This window comes from Eucalyptus grandis, chromosome 3 (genome assembly GCF_016545825.1).
Source record: "Eucalyptus grandis isolate ANBG69807.140 chromosome 3, ASM1654582v1, whole genome shotgun sequence".
Classification (NCBI taxonomy): Eukaryota; Viridiplantae; Streptophyta; class Magnoliopsida; order Myrtales; family Myrtaceae; genus Eucalyptus; species Eucalyptus grandis.
This window is the reverse complement of record NC_052614.1, coordinates 26,730,891-26,755,861: the sequence shown is the minus strand read 5'-3', so window position 1 is coordinate 26,755,861 and position 24,971 is coordinate 26,730,891. Positions and strand designations below refer to the sequence as shown.

The following is a 24,971-nucleotide window of genomic DNA, read 5'->3' as shown; positions in this document are numbered from 1 at the left end:
AGAATAAATCCCAACCTTCTAATGAGTGCATAATTTCAAATTTATTTCAAATTTATTTGCCAAGTCCTTTAATGCATGCAGTGGCGTCAGGCGATATCGTTCGTCTTCTCGATTGAGAGCTTTCTCCGTCGGCCCGTCTCCCTTTTCTAATTCCGTTTCTCGATCGATTGATTGTTGATGGGGGCCTGATCGCTATCTCGGTCTTGATTTTGTGGAAGCATCATCTGGTTGCAGAGACCCACCCACACCCCTGTTGCGCGGAGATTCTCGAGGATTTCGCTTGGCCTACGATCTCTGTCGGCGTCTGGCGACATCGTTGTCTTCCAGAGAGGAGGAGAAGTAGCGATCCCGATTTGACTGTTGATGCGGAGATTTTTCAGGGTTCGGCTCGGTCTACCTTGCCTATTGGTTTACGCGTCGTCCCTTTGATCGCTTAGCGATTCATTGACCGATCGATTGATCTTTGCATTATGCGTCGTTGTTCTGACCAGCTCATTATGGAATCGTGTTGTTCGGTGGATGGGCAGTGCGCGGCTTCTTTCCTTCCTCTTGGATCATATCTCTTGAGGATGCCGTGATGCCGTAATGGGAGTGTTTGGTTTAGCTCCTCCTTTGACCCTTTATTAATACAATGCCCGATCGATCTTTCTGTACAATTGTTTCACGAGCTGTTTCTGGATTTTGTTATTTGGTGAATCCGCAGTAGATCCTTTTCCCTTGGAGCGAAATTGTTTGTTTGAGGATGTCAAGGACGATGAACAGCTTGTTTCATAAAACACAGGTTGGAGTTTTGCTAGGCTGAAATTTGCTGGTCTAGTCCCGACAGGTTGGAGTTTTGCTAGACTTGACAAGTGGTGATTTGCCGTGTGCTGATGATTGTCTGAAATTGGATAAGCTCTATCATCTCTCGTCGGTTTGAATGGAAATTTGTTCTCCAATCCCATAATTTTCCAATTAATGCAAAACCCAATTCTCATTCCTCCGGAGGTCAGCATAGCATTTGGTTGACGTATGATCTGTGATGGTTCTTTCTTTGAAGGTGTACGCGCCACAACAGATCATTATCCAATCTGGATCCACTTGCTGGTGTCTCCTTCCTAGGAATTGTCCCTCCCTCATGTCCTCATCCTTCAGTCTCATCGGAAACATTGTTATGGGAAGTGTTTGGTTTAGCGCCCCCTCGATCATTTAAAGAAACCACTTTCTGTACAATTTTTTAATGATCTGCTTCTAGATTTTTGTAATTATGGTGAATTCGCAGTGGTTTCTTTCCCCCTCGGAGTGAACTATTTTTCGAAGGATGGCAAGAACGAATAAATACCATGACATCGGTCAGTTTGTTTCATAAAACTAGATGTTGGGCTTTTTGGAGAATGATGATCCTTTTGCCGTCTCTTTTCGGTTGAGATGATGAACCAGTAAGTAGTCTTTCAGGCGATAGGCTGAAATTTTCTGTTCTTGATTGGAACTTGTTCTTCGGTTTTTTTAACCTTTGGGGGTTGATTATCGTCTAGCCCGGATCCTCTCACAGGTTGGAGTTTTGCTAGACTTGACAAGTGGTGATCTGTGCGAGCTAATCATTGTTTGAAATTGGATAAGCTCTATCGTCTCTCAAGGCAATTATCGGTTTGAATGGAAATTTGTTCTTCAATCCCCTAATTTTCCAATTAATGCAAAACCTGATTCTCGTTCCTCCGGGAGGTCGGTGTTTGGTTGACGTATGATCTGTGATGGTTCTTTCTTTGCAAGGTGTACGCACCACAACAGATCATTATCCAATACGGATCCGCTTGCCAGTGTCTCCTTCCTAGAAATTGTCGCTCCCTCATGTCCTCATCCTTCAGGCTCATCGGGAGACATTGTTAAGGGAAGTGTTTGGTTTAGCTCCTCCTCTAATTCTTTAAAGAACCCACTTTTCTGTAAAATTGTTTTATGATCTGCTTCTAGATTCTCGTATTTGGTGAATTTGCAGTGGTTTGTTTCCCTCGAGTGAACTATTTTTCTGACGATGGCAAGAACGAATGAATACCGTGACATCGTCAGTTTGTTTCATAAAACTAGATGTTGGGCTTCTTGGAGGACCGATGATCCTTTTGCTGCCTCTTTTCGTTGAGATGATGAACCGTAGTCTTTCAGGCGATAGGCCGAAATTTGCTGGTCTGTATTGGGAATTTTTATTTTTATTTTATAACTTTGGGGTTGATTATCATCTAGCCCGGATCCTCTCACAAGTCGGAGTTTTGCTAGTCTTGACAAGTGGTGATCTGGTGCGAGCTGATCATTGTCTGAAATTGGATAAGCTCTATCGTCTCTCGAGGCTTATCGGTTTGAATGGAAATTTGTTCTCCAATCCCCTAATTTTCAATTAATGCAAAACCCAATTCTCGTTCCTCCGGAGGTCAGCATTTGGTTGACGTATAATCTGTGATGGTTCTTTCTTTGCAAGGTGTACGCGCCACAACAGATCATTATCCAATCTGATCCGCTTGCTTTGGTGTCTCCTTCCTAGAAATTGTCCCTCCCTCATGTCCTCATCCTTCAGCTCATCGTGCATCTATGATTGTGCATGCATTCCTCACTGAGCCAACACCCTTTACGAACTACTCTTCAGAGGAGACATTGTTCCCGAAACGCATTCCTGACCTTTCTTTTTTTCTTTATATTTCTTGATTGATTTTGAAATCAGTCGATTTTTTAACACTGTTATTTTCCGAAGGTTACGCCTGGCCTTTCGGGACTGGCATGTTGTGGGCATCGTTAGGGTCTGTGCTCCTCTGATCGCTGATCGATTCATCTTCGATTGATCTTTACAAGTTCAATTGCATTATGAGCTCATTCTGGTATTCACTATTCCCCGAATTGGCGTTTCTTCTTTCTTCTTGGAGTGATCATTTTCTCGAGGATGATGTCCAAGTGGACAATGAATACGATGCAACTGGTCAGTTGGTTACATAGAATGCCACATTTGGGCTTTTGGAGGACTAATGATCGATCTTACACTGTTTGTGGTTGAGCTGATGATCTAGAAGTACAACAAATTTTTGAAATTGAAATTATGACAACCTTCTATGCTTCTTTTACTGTTCCAAAGTATTACTGGATTTTGACAGCTGGTGATCTATTGCGTTTTACGGAGGGCTGAGATGAGAATTGTTTGAAATTTAATGAGCTGTTGCTGCTTGGATTTCAGGCGGTTATTGTTTTGAATGGAACTTGTCCTTTACTACTTTGTTATTTTCGAGTTAACTCGAAAGATCGGACTCCCCGGATCGAGTTCGGTCGAGGCAATACTATACCTGGCCAAGATTGATATGGAGTGTCTGGGATAAGTGATGTTCTTTCTTGCTCATACACATCAACCCCTAATCTGTCTTCCACTTCTGTTATCTTCTAGTTAAGGTGGAACAATCGGATGTTCTCTTTCTTTCGCAGGTCGAGTTTGGTCGAGCCAATAGTTTACCTTGTCAATTTTGATATGGAGTATCTGCAATCGGTAATGGTTCATTCTTGTTGCATAAGCATTGATTCATGGGACAAGTTCTTCTTTCAGAGTTCTTTCATGTCTGGAAAGGTCCACACATGTTCTAGCTCGTTTCTCTCCCTATTCTTCTTGTAGGACTCCTGATTGCACTTTCAGCTGCATACCGTATGACTTGATGCTTGTGGCTCTCATTTTCCAGAGTTATTTTCTCTTATTAACAAAAATTTTAGTGTGGGTGAATAAAAATGAAATTTTGAAGTTCCCTTGCCATTGATCAACAGCTCTCTGCTACCTTTCACCAGCTTTAAGATGATGGTGAATTCAATTTGGTGAAGATGGTTGTTGAGACTGAGATTTTATCCAACTCTGATCACAATCCACCGTCGGTAAGTTGGTCAATGTGGAGACAAATTGCTTTTTATATGGACATAGTATCTTTTTGGTTTTTAATAGCCGTGGAATTTGATTTGGATGGAGAAGATGTGCTAATTGCAGGATTCTTTCAATTATTTCATAGTTATTCTAAGTATATTACTCGCCTTGTGGTTGGATAGCATTTGGTGCACTCCCTTGCTGGTAATTTCACTTGAAACAAGTGGTTGGTCACAGATGGATGAGGTTCTTGCCTTCTCGGGGAATTGCTTCAGTCAGATATGAGTTTTTGGTCTAACTCTTTTCTTTGTTATTCAGTTGGTATCGCCTTGATTCGCTTATAATGTATATAAGTTTTTCACCTCATGGAGATTCTTATAAAACCTGTCTTCACACGCCACAACAGATCACTATCCAGTATCCAACCGAGATCCGCATCTTATAAGTTCGAAGGCCAGTGTCTCCTTCCTAGAAATAGTCCCTGTCGTGTGTCCTCATCCTTCAGTTTCATCTTGCATTGTGTTCCCCTCTCAGTCGACAGCTTCTGCGAAGTTCAGATGAGACATTGTTCCCAAAATGCGCTCTTGATCCTCTGCTTTTCTTCTTGTTTCTTAGTTAATCCGAGAGATCAGATCTAGTTCTCTTCCCTTCGCAGATCAGAGTTTGGTCAAGGCAATATTTCATGTGGCCAAGTTCGACATGGAGTGTCTACAATGCAGCATCAATTTCTAATTTTTCTTCCACTTCTGTTATCTTCTAGTCAAGGTGGTTATCGTCTAGTTGAGGTGGAACAATCAAATGTTTTCTTTCCTTTGCAGGTCATAGTTTGGTCGAGGCAATCCTTTAACTCGTCAATTTCACGATGGAGTGTCTGTGATCAGTGATGGCTCTTTCTTGCTGCATAAGAATTAATTCATAGGACAAGCTCTTCTGTCGAGTTCTTTCTTGTCTGGAAAGGTCCAGACAAGTAGTAGCTCGTTTCTCTTCATTCTTATTTTTGTGCCACAATCGCTAATTGGATCTCTGGTTATTCATGTAGATATCATTAAGATGTATGCGTTATGCACTTCTTCCCTATCATGGAGATCACTCTTGGCATTACCTACTTTGCTTCGCCTTCCTTTGTACACGACTTCTGTGTTTTTCTTTTGGTACAGATCAAGAGGTCACTTCGTGTTCTTTCTGTGCAAGAGATTGTTCAAGTTGGATTCAGTCAATGGCCATATAAATATCTAAAGAATTGTAGGTTTTCTTTGGTTATTGGGACTGTGAAGGCTGTTTGCTGACAGAATTGGTTTTACTTCAGGGCATACTGGTAGAATTTTATTTTTTGATGATGTATTTCAAATAACTATCTGGATTGGTATTCTTGATCTTTATTATTTTAAATCTATTTTTTAACAGATGATGATAGTTGTTCTTTGTTATTTTAGAGTCTACTTTCTCTTCGGAATTGGATTGGAAACTTTTGATCTGTATGTCTTGGAGAAGTGGTGATCTATTATGTAGTTTTTGTTTGCTCGAGTTCTGAAAGTCTCTGACCACATATTCAGGATGGGGCTGGACTGGAATTTTGAAGATCTCTAGGCATTTTGTAGTTTTGATTTAAGTTTGTCTTCAGTTGACTGTCTTCGGGAGCAGTGAGATAGAAATTGTTGAGTTCTCTCTTTAGAGGTTTAAGTTTTGCCGGGTTTGAGAAGTGGTGATCTATTGTGTTCTTCTGTAGGGCTGAGTTGATGATTGTTTGAAATTGGACAAGCAGCTGCTTTGTGGATTCTAGGCAGTTATTGGTTTGAATGAAGTTTGTTTTCCACTTCTGCTTTTTTCCGTTTATGGTGAGATGATTAGGCCTTCCTCATTTTCCTTGTATTGCAAGCCTCTTTTGTTTAGGTGTGGGCTGTCTTTAATCTGTAAAGGTTCTTTTACATTTTAATTAACAAGCTCTTATTTATTTGAGCTTCTCTTGCCTTTTGTTGTTTTTGGAAAATGAATAGTCATTCACTATCTTCCATTGTAGGGATTGTTTATGAATCTGGAAAGCTTGGGATCCTCAAAGTTATGGCTTGTTTCTATCCTTGTAATGCATGCTGCATTAACTAAAGTGATTGGTGGTAAATCATGGAGATATTGCAAGTGTAATTTATTTGCGAATGCTACCTTCATACAATTTACTTAGCTTAGGGTTTCATCCTATACGATTTATATGTTTCTTTTGATACAGAATTTTTGTTGGAACTTTTCATTTACCAGGTGATTTCTATGCTTTAAGTGGTTGTTGAGGAGTGGTCATGGACATCCTCAGTGTTTACACTCCTTTGATCATCAATTGATGGATTGATCAATCCTTTTGTTGTTTTAGAGCTGTTTCTGCATTTATAATCCAATGCACTGGCTGTGCTTCTTTTTTTACAGAGCGATCTCTTTGATTGAGGAGGTTGTGTCAAGAATGAGTACATATGATGAGGTTGGTCAATTATTACTTAGAATGACTGAGCTTTTCCCAAGTTCGATGATCTATTGACATCTATCTTTGGTTGGGTTGGTTTATGGGTGGTGTCCTTGTCATGCGTTATTGAGGCTTTAGTACACCAGACAAATGGAAGAGAGACGTATTGCTTGTTCCCATATTCAAGGTTGTCTGTGGCACGAGCTTACTAGGTACATGCTTGATCCTGATAAAAAGCTTTTTACTGGGGACTTTGATGGGTTTGAAACCATAATGGGGTGATCTACTGTGTTTTGAAAATGTGGGCTTCCCACCAACGGCTGCAATGGGTAGGTTGCTCTGTTGAGGGGAGTGGGTTGAGGCTTCTCTGCTTCCAGTTGTCTTGGGGTTTAGCATGCTGTTCATCATGGGCATTAGTACTAGATTGTGCACCAGTATCTATTCCTATGCAAAATCTACAGTGCTCTGATTACAATGTTTTTGTTCTGGAGATCGTTTCTTTTTACAATAGGATGGAGGACATCTGCAATAAGACTCCTGCTGTGGACTTTCAGCTGCATATCTTAGGACTTGATGCTTCTGGTTCTTGTTTTCCAGAGTTCGTGTTTCTTATGAGCAAAAGATTCTGGTGTCAGTGAATAAGAAGGAAATTTTGAAGTTCCCTTGCCATTGATCAACAGATTTTCACAATGTTATGGCTACCAAAATGATGGTGATTTCAATTTGGTCAATTGGTTGTTAAGACCGAGGTTTTTCTATTCAGTTCTGATCTTGACGCACCATCAACAAGTCAAAACGTGGAAACAACTTGCTTTTATACGGATAAGGTTTCTAAGTTGTCTTTAATAGCAATGGAATTTGATTAAGACACAGAAGATTTACTTATTACTGGAGTCTTTCAGTTATTTTAGTCACTGTAAGGATAATGCCAGCCTTATTTTGGCTGGACAGTTGGCATTTGGTGCGCTATCTTAATGGTAATTTCACTTGAAGTGACTGGTTGATCGCAGATGGCTGAGATTATTACCTTCTTGGGAAATTGCTTCAGTTGGATATGAGATGGGTCTATTGTCTTTTCTTTGTTAACCGGTTGCTATCGCCTTGATTCCCATGTCATGTATATAAGATTTTTACCTGATGGAGATGTTTCACAAAACTTGCCTTACTCATTTCTCCCAATCTTCTGATGTTGTTGAGGGTGGATGGTCCTTTTAATAGTGTACACCAGACATCAGGAAGGTGATCTTCAAGAATGTCGATACTTCATCCAGCTATACTGAGTAATGTTTCTTCCTTGTCTATACGGTTTCCTACCGGCCATTGTATCATTGGCTCTCTGGGAAATCCTCACCAAGCATGGTTATTGTTAATGCTATTAGATGTGGAAGTATTGACTTGTGCACAGCTTCTGGAACTATTGACAATCTCTACTATGGCTGAGCACTTCAATTTGTTCATTATAGTAACCTGGTTCTTTTATATAGTGAGTGTTTTGTTTTAAGTTCGGTACCTACCTTGATTATGTAGACATATCAAATCTGTTATCCCTAATTCTGTTCAAGAGGCAATTTCTAACTATTTGTTAGCAGTACTTGTTTTCCTTCTCATTGATGCTACCTTGCAAGGCCACAGCATTTGCGCTGTCAGCAATCAAGAGAGGTGGTAAAATTGAGATCTAGCCAAGATGCCAGTCACAATTATAGATCTTCATTCTGATGAAGAGGTTTTGGTGTAATTCCTTCGCCTCCTAAGGACCTGAATTTGTTGCTGGGTTTTTGTTTGCCTGTGGTTTTTTTTTTACAGGTTGGTTAAGCACAATACAATGTTGACTGACTAAACATGTATATAGGCCATATGTTTACCATCTGGAGATTTACTTGAACGTTCATCTCTGGAAACATCTTTGGGACACATAATTATGATGATGGAGCTATCAGTAGAAGTTTGATGTTTGTATCCGACTCCTTTCAGAATCCCTCTCTTTAATTTTGAGTTTGAAAGTAGTTTTGACTCTCTCTCGACTTTTATATCTTTGGATGACAAGTGGGAGAAGAGGGTTATCTTGTGGATTCTGAATCTGTTTATTTGAAGAAGCTGGGATCTTCTATTTGCATGTCCCTCAGCTCCAGGTTGTCGTGCCGATTTCAATTCTGCTTGGAGCTAGGTCCATTGATTTGTGTTCCTTAGCTCCTGCGTTACCGCATCATCTCTTACAATTTTCAAGCATTGTCAATAATGAAATGCCTGGGATTTTGCTCTTACTTGTGTTGTATTTGATATGTGGGTGGTGGAGCCAGACTTAAATGCGAGGGTATTGTCAAGCCAACGTTAGTGCACCGTCCACAAACTTTCAGTAAATCCACGTTGATAAGAGTGGGGGAGTTTTAGAAACAATCTTATGTGCTATGATACTTGTTTTGGATCGTTCTTTAATTGTCATGTTTGTATTCATATTTGAAAGGAGCTCCTGCAGCACGAGAACAATTGTAACTGAAGAATTTAGAGAAAGAATTGTGATAATTCTTTGTATTTCTGTACCAAGATTACAAAGCTATTTATAGGACTTCTACAAGTACTACCTAGGAAAAAAACAGTTTTATAAAATACAGCTATAATCCCACAAATCAAGGGATACTAATAAATCATTTCCTAACTAATTATTTACAGCTATTTCCTAATAATTAGGACCCAAGAAATCAGGATTGAATATTCCTAATAATCAAATCCTAAAAATGAGGATAATTCAACACTCCCTCAAGTTGAGGAATAGATGTCTTCCATTCCCAGCTTGGAGATTATTTCGTGAAAGATCCCACCATTAAGTCCTTTGGTTAGCACATCAGCTAGTTGATCTCCGGAAGGTATGTATGACATGCAGATCAACCCCTCTTCTATCTTTTCTTTGATAAAATATGCCCGTCAATTTCAAAGCCATAATAGCTCACATATTCCTTGGGCCATTGCTCGAATTTCTGATTCAGCACTTAATCTTGCAACTACATTCTATTTTTTACTCTACAAAGTTACTAAATTTCCGTCAAGAAATGTGCAATAACCAGATGTTGACCTTCTATCCACCATGGATCCTGCATAGCCAGCATTGGTATAAGCTTGCAGCACCAGTTTTTGATTTCTTCTAAATATGACTCCTTTTCGGGACTTCCCTTTAAATAATGCAACACTCGATTGATGGCTTGTAAGTGTGATTCTCTTGGGTCATGCATAAATGGACTAATCACGCTTATTGAATAGGCAATATCAGGCCTAGTATGAGCCAAATAGATGAGTTTCCCGACCAATTTTTGATACATTTCTCGATCTACAGCCAAGCTTTTTATTAGGCTCAATAGATGTGGCTACTGGTTTACAACCAAGTTTTCCAATTTCTTCAAGAGATCAGTCACATACTTTTGTTGTGAGACAAAAATTCCTTGTCTAGAGGAAGAAACTTCAATGCCAAGAAAGTACTTGAGTCTTCCTAGCTCTTTTATTTCAAACTCTTCAATCAAACATTGCTTTAGCTGCTATTTCTCCTCATCATCGTCACGTGATAATAATATCATCGACGTACACTAGAAGTGCAGTCACTCTCCCTCTTGCCAAATGCTTAATGAAGAGAGTATGATCACCTTGGCTTTGTTTGTAGCCTAAAACTTTCATAACTTCGGAAAATCTCCCAAACCAAGCTCTAGGTGATTGCTTGAGCCCATATAGTGCTTTTCGTAATCTACATGCTTTCTTTAAATTCCAGTGGAATACTCATGTAGATCTCCTCCTCTAGGTCTCCATGTAAGAATACATTCTTCACATCATACTGTTGAAGTTGCCAATTAAAATGAACAGCCAAAGAGAGTAGAATTCTCACAGTGTTCATCTTTGCTACCGGAGCAAATGTCTCTTGATAATCTACTCCATAAGTTTGAGTATAACTCTTTGCCACCAATCGTGCTTTATACCTCTCAAGAGAACCATCAGCTTTGTATTTCAAGGTAAAAACCAATTTATAGCCCACAAGATTCTTTCCCTTAGGTTTTTCGACAATCTCCCAAGTTTGGTTTTTTTCTAGTGCATCAATTTCTTCTCTCATTGCATTTCTTCATTCTTCTTTAGACAATGCCTCTAATAAAGTATTTGGAATAGAAAAGGTGTCAGACTCAAATTTTTATGAGGTGGTGATAGGCGATCAAGTGACACATAGTGAGATAGAGGATATAAGGGTCGCTTTGTGCACTCTCCAGTACATTTTCTAATAGCAATGGGAAGATGCGAGTCATTTTCTTGCATATCAATTGACTATTTATGCAAATGAGAGTTGGAACTTACTGGAAATTCATTTGCAAAACTCGGATGGGAATCTTGAACTTGTGTATGGTCTAGAAACAGCTATCTTTCTCGAGTATACCTAAAGAAATCTCATAGAGTCATAAATATGGGGAGATATGGGAGTGGACTCTCGTTCCGGAATAGGCTCAATCGTAGAGAGTGAGTCCGGGATTGAAGTAGCACGAACTGATTCATCATAAACTGATTCATGAGGAGCCCTTTAATTGGAGTTGGAGGCTGATTGGTTAGGAGTTGATTGATCAGGGATTGGAAGATTATTAGGAGGTACGTCAAGATTAAGGCTGTCAAAGTCTTTATCTTCAACTAATGACTTTTCCCCCTGAAGATAAGATTGTGGAAAGTAAGGTTTGTTTTATACAAATGTAACATTGACTGATATATGGGTCTTTCGAGAATGAGGATGATAACATTTATACCCCTTTGTGTAGAGGAGTAACCAAGAAAGACACACTTGATTGCTCTAGGATTGATTGCTCTAGGATCTAGCTTTCCCCTTTGCTTATTATGAACATGTACAAATGAGGTGCAACTGAAGACTCTAGGTATGAGATTATTTGTTGTCCTGAAATGGGGATAAAAGCTAGAAAGGACTGCCATAGGAGTTTTGAAATCTAATACTCTTGATGGCAATCTATTAATCATGTATGTAGATGTAAGGACGGCTTCCCCCCAATAAGACTTAGGGACATTTCCATGAAACAACAATGCTCGAGTAGTGTTGAGCAAATGACCATTTTTCCTTTCAGCCACCTCATTTTGCTATGTTGTGTTTACACAAGATGACTCATGGATGATCCCTTCTTTTGGAAATTGCTTGACAAGATCTTATTATAGTAGTCTCTAGCATTATTTGATCTAAAGCTCTTAATTTTAACTCTAAATTAATTTTGAACCATAAAATTAAAATTAGGAACAATACTACTTACATCAAATTTGTGTTTGAGTAAAAATATCCATGTGACCCTAGTGCAATCATCGATTAGAGAAACGAACCAGCAAGCCCTTGAGATATTTGGAATTGTGGAAGGTCCCCAATGTCACTGTGAATCAAATCAAAAGGATGAGAACTTCTTTTGTTGTTTATAGGAAAAGATACACTGGTATGCTTAGCAAATTCACAAGTATCACATTGGATTAAAGAAAGAAACATGATGTTTAAGACACGAAAAGATGGATGACCAAAACGAAAATGGTAAAGCCAAATGAGGACCTTATTTGAAGCACTAAGAAATGACAAGGATGAATTGTTCATGACTTTCTTTGAAATCCCCGGTTTCTCAAGATAATACAACCCATTCTTTTCCTTAGAAAGTTCAATCTTCCTCCCTTAATCCTGTTCCTGAAAAACACAATAGGTAGGGTAAAAAATTGCATAACATTTGAGGTCATTGGTGAGCCTTTGTATGGAGACTAGGTTGGTTGATAGTTTTGGCACATGGAGGACATCTTTTAGAGTGAGAACAAACGTAATATAGATATCACCAACTCCTTCAACAAAGGCCATAAAACCATCTGCCACAACTATTTTCCTATTGCTTGGACATGGGGTGTAGGTAATAAATAAATAAAAAGTGAAGTGTGAGTCATGTGATCGTGGCACTGAGTCTATTATCCAAGCTTCACTTGAAAGTTTTTCTGAGGCATTTAGACTAAAATAGAATGGAGACTTACCTGAGAGTGCTAAGGAACATGCATCGGATGGTTGATCAAGAAACCCTAAAAGCCCTTTAATTCTTTTTATTTCCTCACTACTTGAAGGATTCTTTCACTCGTCCTTCACGTGACTGATTTGATGGCTGGTCTGTTCAATTAGATGAGCCTAGGGCCTTGACTATCCTCTTTTGTTTCCCCACTCTCAGCTTGAGGTTGCTGGTTTGCCATTCAGCTTCCAGTAACGTTCCTTTGTATGCCTTGGCTTGTTACAGGTACACCACAAACTGTCTCGATATCCCTCTATGTAAGCCTCAAAGCATCCACCTTTTCCTCTTTCTTGTGTTGATGCATTGCGAATTACTAATGCTAAACCTTCCATAGCTTGAGGCTCTAGCATTATTCCCCTTCGACTTTCTTATGCCCAGTTAGAGTAATCGTCTCTTCCAAAGAAGGGATTTCTTCATTTCCAAGTATTTGAATCATGACTTGGTCAAATTCAGAATTAAGACCTGCTAGGAAATCATATACTCGATCCTTTTCAATGAAGGTTTTTAGAATCGCAGCATCATCTGCACACTTCATCTCAAATACTCAATAATGATCAAGTTCTTGCCATAGATTTTGAAGGGAATTGGCATATTCAGTCACCGTTTTGCTCCCTTGTTTGGTTGCACTTGTCTTTACCTTGATTTCATATACTTGTACTGCATCTCGAGCCTTTGAATAAGTCCTGCGAATAGAATCCCAAATCTCCTTTGCAGTTTTGAGAAACATACATGTATCACTTATGGCTAAATCCATTGAATCCCAAAGCCATGACATGATTATTGAATTTGCCTCATCCCATGCGTTGAACGTGGGATCTTCTGGTGTTGGATCTATTCTGAGAAGATGGCTAAGTCTTTCTTTACCCTTCAAATAGGTCTTGACAAATTGTGACCATTTGAGATAATTCTTTTCATTCAGCCTATAAGTTGCTCTCACATTTTGTAGATCTCTGGTCATATGGTTGGTGTTGGCCTCCTCATTTTGACCCGAAGTATCTCCAATCAATTTTGTCTTAGACATGGATAATTCTAGGCACAAAAAAGTACTTGGAAAGGAAGAGCAAAAAACAGATGCAGTAAAGGCTGCAAGTGAATGAGGTTTTAGGGCAAAATTGGGACAAGTTTAGAAGTGAAGAGAGAAAAATATAGCTAAAGGGATTGCAATAATGACAGTTGTGATCAAATTGTTAAGGACAAAGACAAACCCAGTAATGAAGGTTATGATAGGAAGATTATTGCCTCAATGAAGGATGCACTGCAACACTATCCTAGAAAAATGAGCCTAAGGCTTTGATACCACGAAGAATTTAGAGAAAATAATTGTGATGATTCTCTGTATTTCTGTACCAGGATTACAAAGCTATTTATAGGACTTCTACAAGTACTAACTAGAAAAAAAAAAAAAAACAGATCTGTAAAATACAGCTATAATCCCACAAATCAAGGGATACTAATAAATCATTTCCTAACTAATTATATACAGCTATTTTCTAATAATTAGGACCCAAGAAATCATGATAGAATATTCCTAATAATCAGATCCTAAAAATCAGGATAATTCAACAGTAACACATGTGTTTTGTGAATAGTTTGGTCTTGCCATAAAAATTTGGAAACCAGTGCAGATTATGCAACTATTGTGTCAACCTCCGATTGGTAAAAAATTGGGGCGAGGAAGGCTATTCCAGCAATGCAGTGGCCGTCGAACAATACTTTATCCCATATGTAGTAGGGAACTTGCTGCTCTTCTGAATACTTTTGTTTTCTGCTGTCGTAGTTGAATTACCAGGAACATCTACGAGATAAAGAGTCGTCGGGCCCTCATTGTGGTGTGGCCGGGGGAGAGTTGGACCAGGCCCACTCGTTGCTGCTCAAGTAAAGATAAATGTCTTTGAGATTGTTGGAATATGTGTTGCCAAGGGAGCAATTGAATCTAGATGGCTGGCCATGTTGTAATTCTTGGTTCATAAAGATAATGCGCTCCTTTTCATCCGTGGATGTAGGTCAACTGGGCCGAACCACTTAAATTTTCGGGTGCATTTTTTACGGTTTTATTTACTTTTTATCCATGTCAAGAAGGAAGGACACGATCACACCAACTCAGGACAGATGTTCAAAGATGATCCATGCCAAGCGTGCCTTCCCAATTCTTCACGCGATACCGCATGCGTCTCAAGCAACGGTTGGAATTGGCGGCCCACCGACTTTCCTAAATTAAAATGTCAAAGATCACAGCCGTCCAATCACGACCTTTGCTTCGGATTTATTTATTATCGACGGTCAATCCGAAGTCGGTGTATCCTCTCCTATAAATAACCGTCCTCTCCCCTCTTCCTCGTCTTCATTACGCGTTTCTGGTTCTGCTCGCGTAATGAAGACGAGGAAAAAGTGTCTAAATAGAAAGATGAGTAAAAAAGCATGCTCTTATTATATTGTTGAGTTGACGAATCAATTATACCAAATATTTTCTCAAATGTTAAAATTGCTCATTTTCACCAAAGATCCACGTTCTTTTGCACCCAAATCAAAATTCATCAACCATGAAAAGCTAAGCAGAATGAAAAGGACTTACTATTAATTTCTTTCGAAATTCAATATTCATGTGATTGCAAGAATTTCATGTTGTATGTCACGGTATCTACAAAATATCTAATTTTAAATTCAATTTTTTCCATTGGATGTGAAATCATTCAAGACAGGTGGAGTCGTCATAGCCTAAGTACCATTGGCCACCCTCACCAACCTCATGATAGAATTAGAGCCAAATGAAACTCAATGAAAATCATCTCGTCATTGAAGAATTGAAGCTTTGGAATCTGCAGTTTCCTGCTTTGCTTCCCAATGTTAGGAGGAAATAGTTAAGTTTAAGGGTTGCTAGAAGGCTTTGGAATTGATCGATTTTTTATTTGACTCTTACAATTTGATGCAAAGTCTAAATTCTCGCCATTCATCTTGTCTTCTCCCTCCCGAATGATTGGGACTGAGAGGCGAGGTGATGGGTTTTACTTGGAGAAGAACTATATGAAGAATAGTGTAATAATTTTATTACAATTAACAATTTATTAAATCTTTATTCCCTTGCAACCGCAAGAGCTACTATACCTCAGATTCATTTAGCACATACTAGCAACGATCGGACAGACAAGAGCATTGCATGCATCGGATCCGATGAGAACAAAAGTTTCGTGGGTTTTGCAAGGATTTAGCATAAAAATACTTTCTTGATTTCTTACCAAAAATTAAACATGTTAATCCAATTTAAAAAAATTACAAAATATTTATGTGCCTAAAATTAGCATAAAAGTACTTTGCAAGAGTTAGCATAAAAGTAACTATTACTCTTGCTACAAGCCTAAAAGTTTCTTAAGTCTCATATATATGACCATCTTTCACGAACCACAGCCAAATCCACTGAAATTGTCTCGTAACTGCACCCGAGAGACAAAAATGGCTTAATTTTTTTTTTTATGTCCAACAAAAGCATATTTTTACTCAAGGGGCTAAAATAATAAAAAAAAATTAAAGTTTAAACTATCCTATGTAGCTGCTAACGTGGCTAAGGATGTGAATATTTTAATAGTCGGGCGATTTTTGTCCGGGCCCAGATATAAGTTGGTTGTTTTTTTGGGGTTTATGCAAAGGGTTGGAGATTTGGCTCACAAACAATGTAAGGGTTGAGGGTTATTACGTCATCAAATGATTGACCAACAAGTAGAGATCTAAAAATGGGTAATGTATATTACAAGGTATCACGAGAGAATCTAATTCTAGATTCAGTTTTTTCCATTGTATGTGAACTCATGCAAGATAGGCAGAGTTGTCGCAACCTAAATACCATTGATCGCCCTCTCCAAAGTCATGGTAGCATTAGAGCCAAATGGAACTCAATGAAAATCATCTCGTCACTGAAGAATTGAAGCTTTTAGAATATGCAATTCCCCTACTTTGCTTCCCAATGTTAGGAGGAGATAGTTAAGTTTAAGGGTTGCTAGAAAGTCTTAGAATTGATCGATTTTTATTCCTATCTTTTGATTCGATACGAAGTCTAAATTCTCGCCATTCATCTTGTTCTCCCCCCAAATGATTGGGACTAAGAGGAGAGGTGATGGGATTTACTTGGAGAAGAACTATATAAAGAATAGTGTAATAATTTATTACAATTAACAATTTATTAAATCCATATTCCCTCACAACCGTAAGTGCTACTATACCTCGGATTAATTTAGCACTTACTGACAACTGATCGAACATACAAGAACAACCCTTGCATGCACCGGGATCCAATGAGAACAAAAGTTTTGTGAGCTTTGCAAGGATCGAGCATAAAAATACTTTCTTGATTTCTCACCAAAATTAAACATGTTATTCCAATTTCAAAAATTTACAAAATAATTACGTGCCTAAAATTAGCATAAAAGTACTTTTCAAGATTAAGCATAAAACTAACAATTACCCTTTCTACAAGCCCAAAAGTTTCTTAAGTCTCGTATTTATGACCATCTTTCATGAACCACAGCCAAATGGAAATGTCTCGTAATTATACCTGAGAGACAAAATGGCTTAATTTTTTTAATGTCCAACAAAAGCACATTTTTACTCGGGAGGCAAAAATAATAAACTTCTTTTTTAACGTTTAAATATCCAATAGCTGCCAACATGGCTAACGGTGTTAATATTTTAGTAGTCGGGAATTTTTGTCCAGGCCCAAATATAAGTAGGTTACATCTTTTGGGTTTATGCAAAGGGTTGGAGATTTGGCCAACAAAAAAGTAGCATGCAAGAATATCGCTAGATATAAAGATTGATAAACTTATTTTACAAAATTCCTTCGCTCAAATATAAGGGGTTGAGGGTTATTTAAGTCATCACGTGATTGTTATCTCAATAAGTTGCCCACAAGTAGAGATGAAAAATGGGTAACCGACTCATTGGTAATTACCAAATAAAAAAAAATTACAGCCAATTAATGGGTTTGAATAGACCAAATTTCAATGCATTCGATTAAGCAAATAGAAAAAGTTGTGCCCCATTAACAACACCGGCAGGTGTTCCCCTCCCCTTTTTTTGAAATATAGGAGCTTCATTCAAGTAAGAACATCAAACGGACTATAAAATGGATTTCGGTACATAAAAGGTCGAAAAGATACTGAGGAAGTGAAACAACCCAATTTTAAGGAAGGAAATTGCATCTATGGGCTTTGACGACATGGTTCGAGATAAATTTAGCGTCTCTTCTACAGTGTTGGATTTGGAGCTTGGAGAATAATGGAGCAATTCAACACACTCAACCAACTAGATGCGTGTCTTCCATGAGGTCAAACTTGGATTTAAAACTGCATCTACCAATGTCAAAAGGTCTGACTTGATTGTTAAATTATATTTCTCCATTCCCTATTTAAGTTAGCTAATAGGCGATGAGCCCAAAGTAGAGTACGCTTGTACAATGGACCTAAAAAATGATGGGGATCTCCTTTGAATTAGGTAATAGTCAATCACCCAAAAGTAGAGGGGGAGGACCTTAATGGTCCTCGACTTCAAAAGAGAACTCTTCTGAATGTGTTCTGTGTGTGATGTATATTGAGAGTTTGTACAAACCCCTACTTATAGGTGTTAACCTTGATTTTGAAAGGCAAGAAGCCAGAATATTCTCCATCAATCCACATCTCAGCCGGTTCTTTTTATTTTTTGTTTTGTATTTCTTCCCACGAGTACTTTCTCATGTGAATGGCTAGCTAACTTCGGGTCCTACGTATGCTTTTCAGTGGTGGCGTTGCACTACGAAAAGTGATTTTGCATGCATCAGTCCATGATAGCATCATAGGGAACTCATTTGATGACTTAAAACGCAAAATGTGAATAAACAAGTGATATTTTTGTTTAGGGTTTGGGATCGACTCATTATTTTAAATACAGTAATTGACTAAATTGGTCGTCAAGATTTAGGTGTCAATGACGTTGAGAAGCCTCCACATCTTAAAGGCTTATTATTGTCGATGAGTGATTGCTTGTAAATAGCAACCTGGCTGACTCAAAGCGGGCATTTACAGGCTCTCCAACTGACGATGAACCTGACACCAACCCTGTCTAGTAGAACAGCCATAGAGAAGATGGACAAACAAGAAAGAGGGGTCCTCGAGTCATGCCTGAGAACAATGGAGATCGACATGGTGGTTCAATAATGCCAATGGTGTTCATCATTGATGCGGCGCTAGTTGTGGCCAGCGGCCGCTGTGGTCAAAGGTGTGACAGCGACGGTGGTTGATGCCGATGGGTTTAGGGCGGAAGTTAGGCTGGGCTCATGGCAAAATCCGGCTGAAGGGATAGTAGATTGGTACAGTGTGTGGAATAGCATATCTCCACTCGGTCAATTACAAGGGACCATTGGGCTTAGATCAAATTATAGTCTATGCATGGGAGAGTGTGCTCAAATATTTAAGATTTTCTTTGTTTAGGATTAAGTAGAAGTAAAAGAAAAAGTGAAAGTGAAAGTTTTTTTTTTTTTTGCTTTTCCTCCAAAATTAAAAATTGTACCCAAATTTTAAAATAAAAATGTCCAACTTACGTATTAACACTTTCTTATTGTGAAAGTTTTAGGTGCTTTTTATTATAAAAATCTAATATGCTTTTGTCAAAAAAAAATTACATTGAGTGAAAAACAAAATTAAAAGTCTATGCAAACAACCCCAACAATTTCATGATTTAATAGTTCAAACTTTTTGAGTGGCCGCATAGTAGTCTCGTAGAATCTTACACTAACCTCATAGATCAATCCCTTGTTACCATGTAAATAGTAGCTAATTCTCCATTTATTTCACGTAAAATAATTAATTTAGAAAATATTTTTCTCAAACCAATCCCTTATATCGCTTACAATAATTATGCAATTTAGAATATTTTCATCATTGACTACAATCTATATTTATACATATTTGTGGATGATAAAAATAATTTTTGTTCATTTATTTATGTAAGCAATACGAGCGATCAATTTTTGAGAAAATATTTTTCACACAAATTCATTTTTTCGTGAAAAGAATAAAGCCTAAAACATTCACCACATTGTTCCAAACACTAATCTCAAGAGATAAGGCATTGCGTCTCATCGCGACGGCTATTGTTCGTCGCTACCCCTCTCAAGTCTAGCACTGAACATGACTTTGGCTGCATCTGATCATGGAATGTCTAGACTAATTACTTGCGAATATGACTTAATAAAAAATTTCTAGACTTTCTATATCCCACTCGACGTGTGGAACATGACCGTATAAACCACTAGCAATTGCCGCGCTCCTTAGCCTAAGCCAAATTGATTTGAAAGAGGACAAAGATTGCTTCGTCGCAATCCTTGTTTCAACAGCTGCCCATACTTTCCGAAACCTCTCTTAAATTCTGGAGCATTTCTTTCTTAAAACATCATTATTAAAACTCGTCTAATTTCCCGGTCCGTTATTCATAAGGTTCAACCATCAAATTGGACCAAACGATGAAATTGGACCGAGTTTAATGCTCCAGCGCCATGCCGCCAAACACATTCTTAATGCATCGGCCCCACGCAACACATATATATGCCCGCCCTAGCAACCCTATCCTAGTGGGAATTAAGGACCCATCTAATCTAAATAGGAATTTGATTAATTGTTACCCACCCTCTATTCATGCTTCCATATATAGCAGTAATCCCTATTTGAGCTCATGCATCTTTCTACTTGAAATATCAGCGATGGAGGAGTCCCGTGAGTGCAAAGTTCCAGCAGCAATTCTTGCCATTGGCACAGTCAACTCTTCAAACTGTTTGAATTAGGACAACTATCCTGACTTCTTGTTTTGCGTCACCAACACCCAGCATTTGACCGATATGAAGGAGAAGTTCGTCCGCATTTGTAAGCCCACATGCTTGTTTCAGATCATCCAAAAAACAACTTTCTTGTGCTTTTAAGTCCAAGAGTGCGTTGTTTTACTGTGCATTCCAATTACATAAAAAGAAATTAATATTTAGAGAAGATAAGCGTTCAATTCTCGAGATTAGTTTCCATGCCACTCTATTATTAGTTACGATCATAGTAACTACATTTCAATTGCATGACTAGGTACCTTTCAAAATGGGCTATAGTGATTAAGGGTGATTGGTTCTTAGATAGGTAGGTTCCAGACCTGAAATTTAGAACTTAACCTTCTATAACTGACTTCCGGTTTTTGGAATTTAAAACCTGCCATATCTTCCCTATAACCGGATGTAAAGCCTACCATGTTTTACCGGTCCAATTCCAAGATCTACTTGAGAATCTTTTTTTTCTTTTTCTTTTTTCGGTTTCATTTTTTACAGTAAAATTATATGAGCAACAAATATGAAATATTCCTAGGAATCATGTTTAATGATTCATTGCTTGGCTAACATAATGCAAACACACTGGTACATTTTCAACAACACATCTGTAGTAGCTATGAAATATACCAAAAATCATGTTTAATTACCTTACAGCTTAGTTAACATCACGCAAACACACCATTATGTTTTCAAATAGAACAATAAGAGGAAATATTTCAAGATTGCAACTCAAAAAACATTTCGTTGAGCAAGTTTTGTGTATTTAACAAAAAAATGAGAAGGTTACAGTGCACAGCTCATAACCATGCACAGTTTGTGTAGATCAACCCAACTCATAAGGTTATCTGTATTTGTAAAATAAGTATAGAACAATCCAAACTAATGAGGGAAAATTACCAAAAAAGTCATAAATTTATTGCAATTTTTTCAATTCAGTCATAAACCTTTTTTTTTTTTTTTTTTTACCAATTTAGTCCTAAAATTTTTGCTACTATGTCAATTAAATACATCTGGCCAAATTTAGCCACGAGCTTAAGTAGCGAGTCACCATAAATGTTGCTATCTCGAATTCGAGTAACGACTAGAGGGAGATATATGTAGATGTCATATATATATTTCATTGAAAAAGCAGCTCACTTTAGTAATTTTGTCGATTGACTCAAATCAAGGGGAGCATAATGAAATGCCTCAAAAACGATAGATATCACATTTAAAAATTAGATGACAGTTTTCAGCTAAGCGAAATAAGCTGGGTGAAAATAATTTTCAAATTAAAATATATGGGTCGGTCGGTAGGTAGTAATATTACCCCTAAATTTTTAAATCCAAATAATATTATTTTCAATCACTAAATTTCGGCGGGAAAGCCAGGACACGACCGTTAGCAACCGACTGACACGTGGTCGAAGATGATTCGTAGCGGGCGTCTATCGTGAATTCTCTCACGGCGAGCGTGTCAAGCAACGGTCGAAATTCCTAAACTGAAGAGTCAGCAGATCACAGCCGTCCAAATCACGATCCTCGCTGCGGATACATTTTTACATCAACGGTCGACCCGAGGTCGGGGTATCCTTTTCTCCTCTCGTGCTCATTCGTATCCGTTGCTCTCGTTCCGCGTTCCTGGTTCTACTCTCTCTCCCCCCATGGCTTCTTCTGCAATTTCGTCATCGTTGATGTAGGCGTTCTTCATCGGCCCTTCCTTCTTCTCTTTTTTTTTTTTTTTTGTTTTCCGCTTCTAGATTGATTGATTGATTGATTGATTGATTTTGTTGATGGTGTCCTCATTTTGCTTTCTTCTTTCTTGTCTGATTTTGTGAAGCATCATCTGGTTGCGGAGATCCTTGAGGGTTTCGCTTGGCCTACGATTCCTACTGGTTATCGGAATTCTTTGGTTTACGCCTCATCCTTTGATTGCTTAGTGATTCATCGGGCGATCGATTGAACTTTGCGTTGCTGTTTTTGACCAGCTTATTCTGGATTCTCGTTGTTCGGTGAATTGGTAGTGCAATACTTTTCCACTTCTGATACAGTGATTGTCGGGTTGTTTTCAGTTTGTAGTGCTACCTTGAGGGCCTAATTTCTGAATATGCTAGGTTCTCGGTATGAAGACTTTTCTTACAGGACCTAAGTTATGCTTCGTTGCAAACTGTTAGCATCTCATTCCGAAAAGATGAACTGGTACTGTGATTTTGCCTAATTTCTTAATATTCCACGTAGGTACCTTTCATAACTAGAAGGTCTCTTTCTTCTCGTGTTTTATGATTGGCATACGTGATTAGGCCTCACATGGGGATGTTGTCAGGACTGCCTTCTAGAAGGTCTCTTTCTTCTCGTGCTTCATTCATGATTGGCATATGTGATCAGGCCTCACATGGGGACGTAGACAGGACAGCCATCTAGACATAACTCCCTTGGCATTGCTTGCACTCTGACCGGTTCTCTCCTTTCTGCTGATTCTCTTGTTTCTTATCCATCGCAAAGCTGTGTTGTGCCTTGTTTGCTGTCAGCAGACGTGGCTGGTCTGGCTGGGAGAAGCAGACACTTGGTGCTTGGTTGGCCTGTTTGTCAAATTTTGTAGTTATTTTTAGATGGGTGAAACTGAAGGGTTAGATGACAATCCTGCATAAGCCTTGGTTTGAGGTCTTAACATATCTGGTAAGCATGGACCCCTCCTGATCTCTTATGATACCTAATGTACGATGGGCGAACTTCTACTGCTTATATATTATCTAAATTTAATCAAGCATAGCTGTTGAAACTCTTTAGGGCTACGAATTTATCTATGTCCAATTGCAGCGTGATCATTTGCCAATGATGATCTTTTGACCAGGAATTCTAATTCATGGTTCTACTGTATCTCTATGAAGTCATCTTCCTTGTAATTGGAGATACTAAATGATTGCCTTATGATTGGTTTCATTTGCTTTGGTGTTTGCTTTGAAGGCATGAATTTTGAAGCATCTGGCTGGGTCCTTTTTAAGTACAATGTTGGCGACAGCTCCGATTTTATACAGAAAGGTCTATCCAAGCTATTAAGGTTCGAATGCTGATTATATCAACTAATTTTGTGGCTTCCATGCTATACGGACTTGTTCAGTTGTTGACAGGTGCTTGTTCCAGTTTAGAGCGATCCCACTAAGGACCGTGTGAGGATGCAAATTGAACAAAACTGTTAGAGAATCCTAGTTCTTTAGTTGGGGAAGGCAGGAGGTTATTAATTAATGCAATTACGTTTAGTTGAGAAACTGAATTTTGTTTTTTTTTTTCCTGTGGATTGGAGCGATGAGCGATGTCTGGATCTTTCCATAGGGATCGTCTGTTTTTATTTTTATCTTTATTTTTATTTTTGGGGAGATGCAATGAACATCCAGTTCTCTTCCTGTTGTAAATTATTTGTTTCTACTTTGAATTGGTTTGGTGCAGTCCATAGAAGCATTCTTGTGGGGATTCTCTTTATATTGAAGTTCCAGTTGATATAAATTTGCCCGACAAATTAGTTTTATATTGCTTGTGTGTTGAAAAGTTACTAGGCCATCAGCTTGCACGATCCCTCTACATGGATTTACCCCTGACTTTCTCCAAAACTCCTATTCTGTTATCTTTGTTTTCTGCGGAATTTGGCTCTATTTTGTGCCTTCAAAACTATATCTGCAAGGATGCTCGTGGGCATGCGTAGAGTGGATGGATTGGATGTTTTCGCCAACTTTTATAAGCTTGCTCTTTGAATGAGATGGTGCACTGGACGTGTTGCTTCAGGTACGGTTCATGTGTTGTATGAGCTATACCTGATGTTGAACTCGAGAAGAAAAACTAATTGGTTTGTTGACTTCACAAAGAAATTGAGCCTTCCTGCAGGATATGTATTGTATAGGCCCCGAAAGGAGATGAAAGGCTGTGATCTCTGGATAAAATTCTGCTTACAAACGAAGCATCTAGCGTTAGCGAGTATATAAGCTAGTGGAATATATAAGTTAGTGGAATACCTGATGGAGCTTGTATAATTCTGCTTGTAGACATATTTGTATCTTGTCAGTTGCTCACTTTGTTGAGCAAATTGTGTAACTTTGTATCGTAGCACAAGAGTTGTGGTTGGCAAAAAAATGAATCATGAATTGTGCAGATAGCACTTGTTATTATTTTGTTCATGTGTTGTATGAGCTACACCTGATGTTGAACCTGCGAAGAAAAACTAATTGGTTTGAAGACGTTGCAAAGAAATTGAGCCTTTCTGCAGGATATGTCGTATAGGCCCAGAAACCTGATGGAGCTTGTATGATTCTGCTTGTATTTTTGGAATACCTGATGGAGCTCGTATAATTCTGCTCGTAGACATATTTGTATCTTGTTAGTTGCTCACTTTGTTGAGCAAATTGTGTAACTTTGTACCGTAGCACAAGAGTGGTGGTCGGCAAAAAATGAAGCATGAATTGTGCAGATAGCACTTGTTATCATTTTGTTCATGTGTTGTATGAGCTACACCTAATGTTGAACTTGCGAAGAAAAACTAATTGGTTTGAAGACCTCACAAAGAAATTGAGCCTTTCTGCAGGATATGTCGTATAGGCCCAGAAACCTGATGGAGTTTGTATGATTCTGCTTGTATTTTTGGACTTTTGGACATATTTGTCTATTGTCAGTTGCTCACTTTGTTAAGGAAATTGTGCAACTCTGTATCATAGCATAAATAAGTTGTGGTTGGCAAAAAATCAAGTATGAATTGTGCAGATAGCACTTGTTATCATTTTGGTCAGGGTGTGATTTGCTAACTCTCGGAAGTTATTGATTGATAGGTCGATTGATCTT

At 38.4% G+C, this 24,971-nt stretch overlaps 3 long non-coding RNA genes across 6 annotated transcripts; all 3 read left to right on the top strand.

Annotated features, from left to right (window-relative positions):
• Positions 1-5,778: 5,778 nt before the first annotated feature.
• LOC120291070 lies at positions 5,779-8,468 on the top strand. The gene is made up of 2 exons (XR_005548900.1): positions 5,779-6,511; positions 6,791-8,468. It is a non-coding gene; the product is annotated as an uncharacterized LOC120291070 (long non-coding RNA).
• Positions 8,469-21,707: 13,239 nt separating this feature from the next.
• On the top strand, positions 21,708-23,859 carry LOC120291246. 4 transcript variants are annotated; one of them, XR_005549177.1, is made up of 4 exons: positions 21,708-21,843; positions 21,988-22,268; positions 22,386-22,405; positions 22,487-23,859. It is a non-coding gene; the product is annotated as an uncharacterized LOC120291246 (long non-coding RNA). The 4 variants fall into 4 exon arrangements; XR_005549179.1 differs by having other exon boundaries at positions 22,386-22,823; positions 23,112-23,859; XR_005549178.1 differs by having other exon boundaries at positions 22,386-22,823; positions 22,965-23,859.
• A 13-nt stretch (positions 23,860-23,872) lies between these two features.
• LOC104437172 lies at positions 23,873-24,304 on the top strand. Its single transcript, XR_724321.3, has 2 exons — positions 23,873-23,924; positions 24,024-24,304. It is a non-coding gene; the product is annotated as an uncharacterized LOC104437172 (long non-coding RNA).
• The last annotated feature ends 667 nt before the right edge of the window (positions 24,305-24,971 follow it).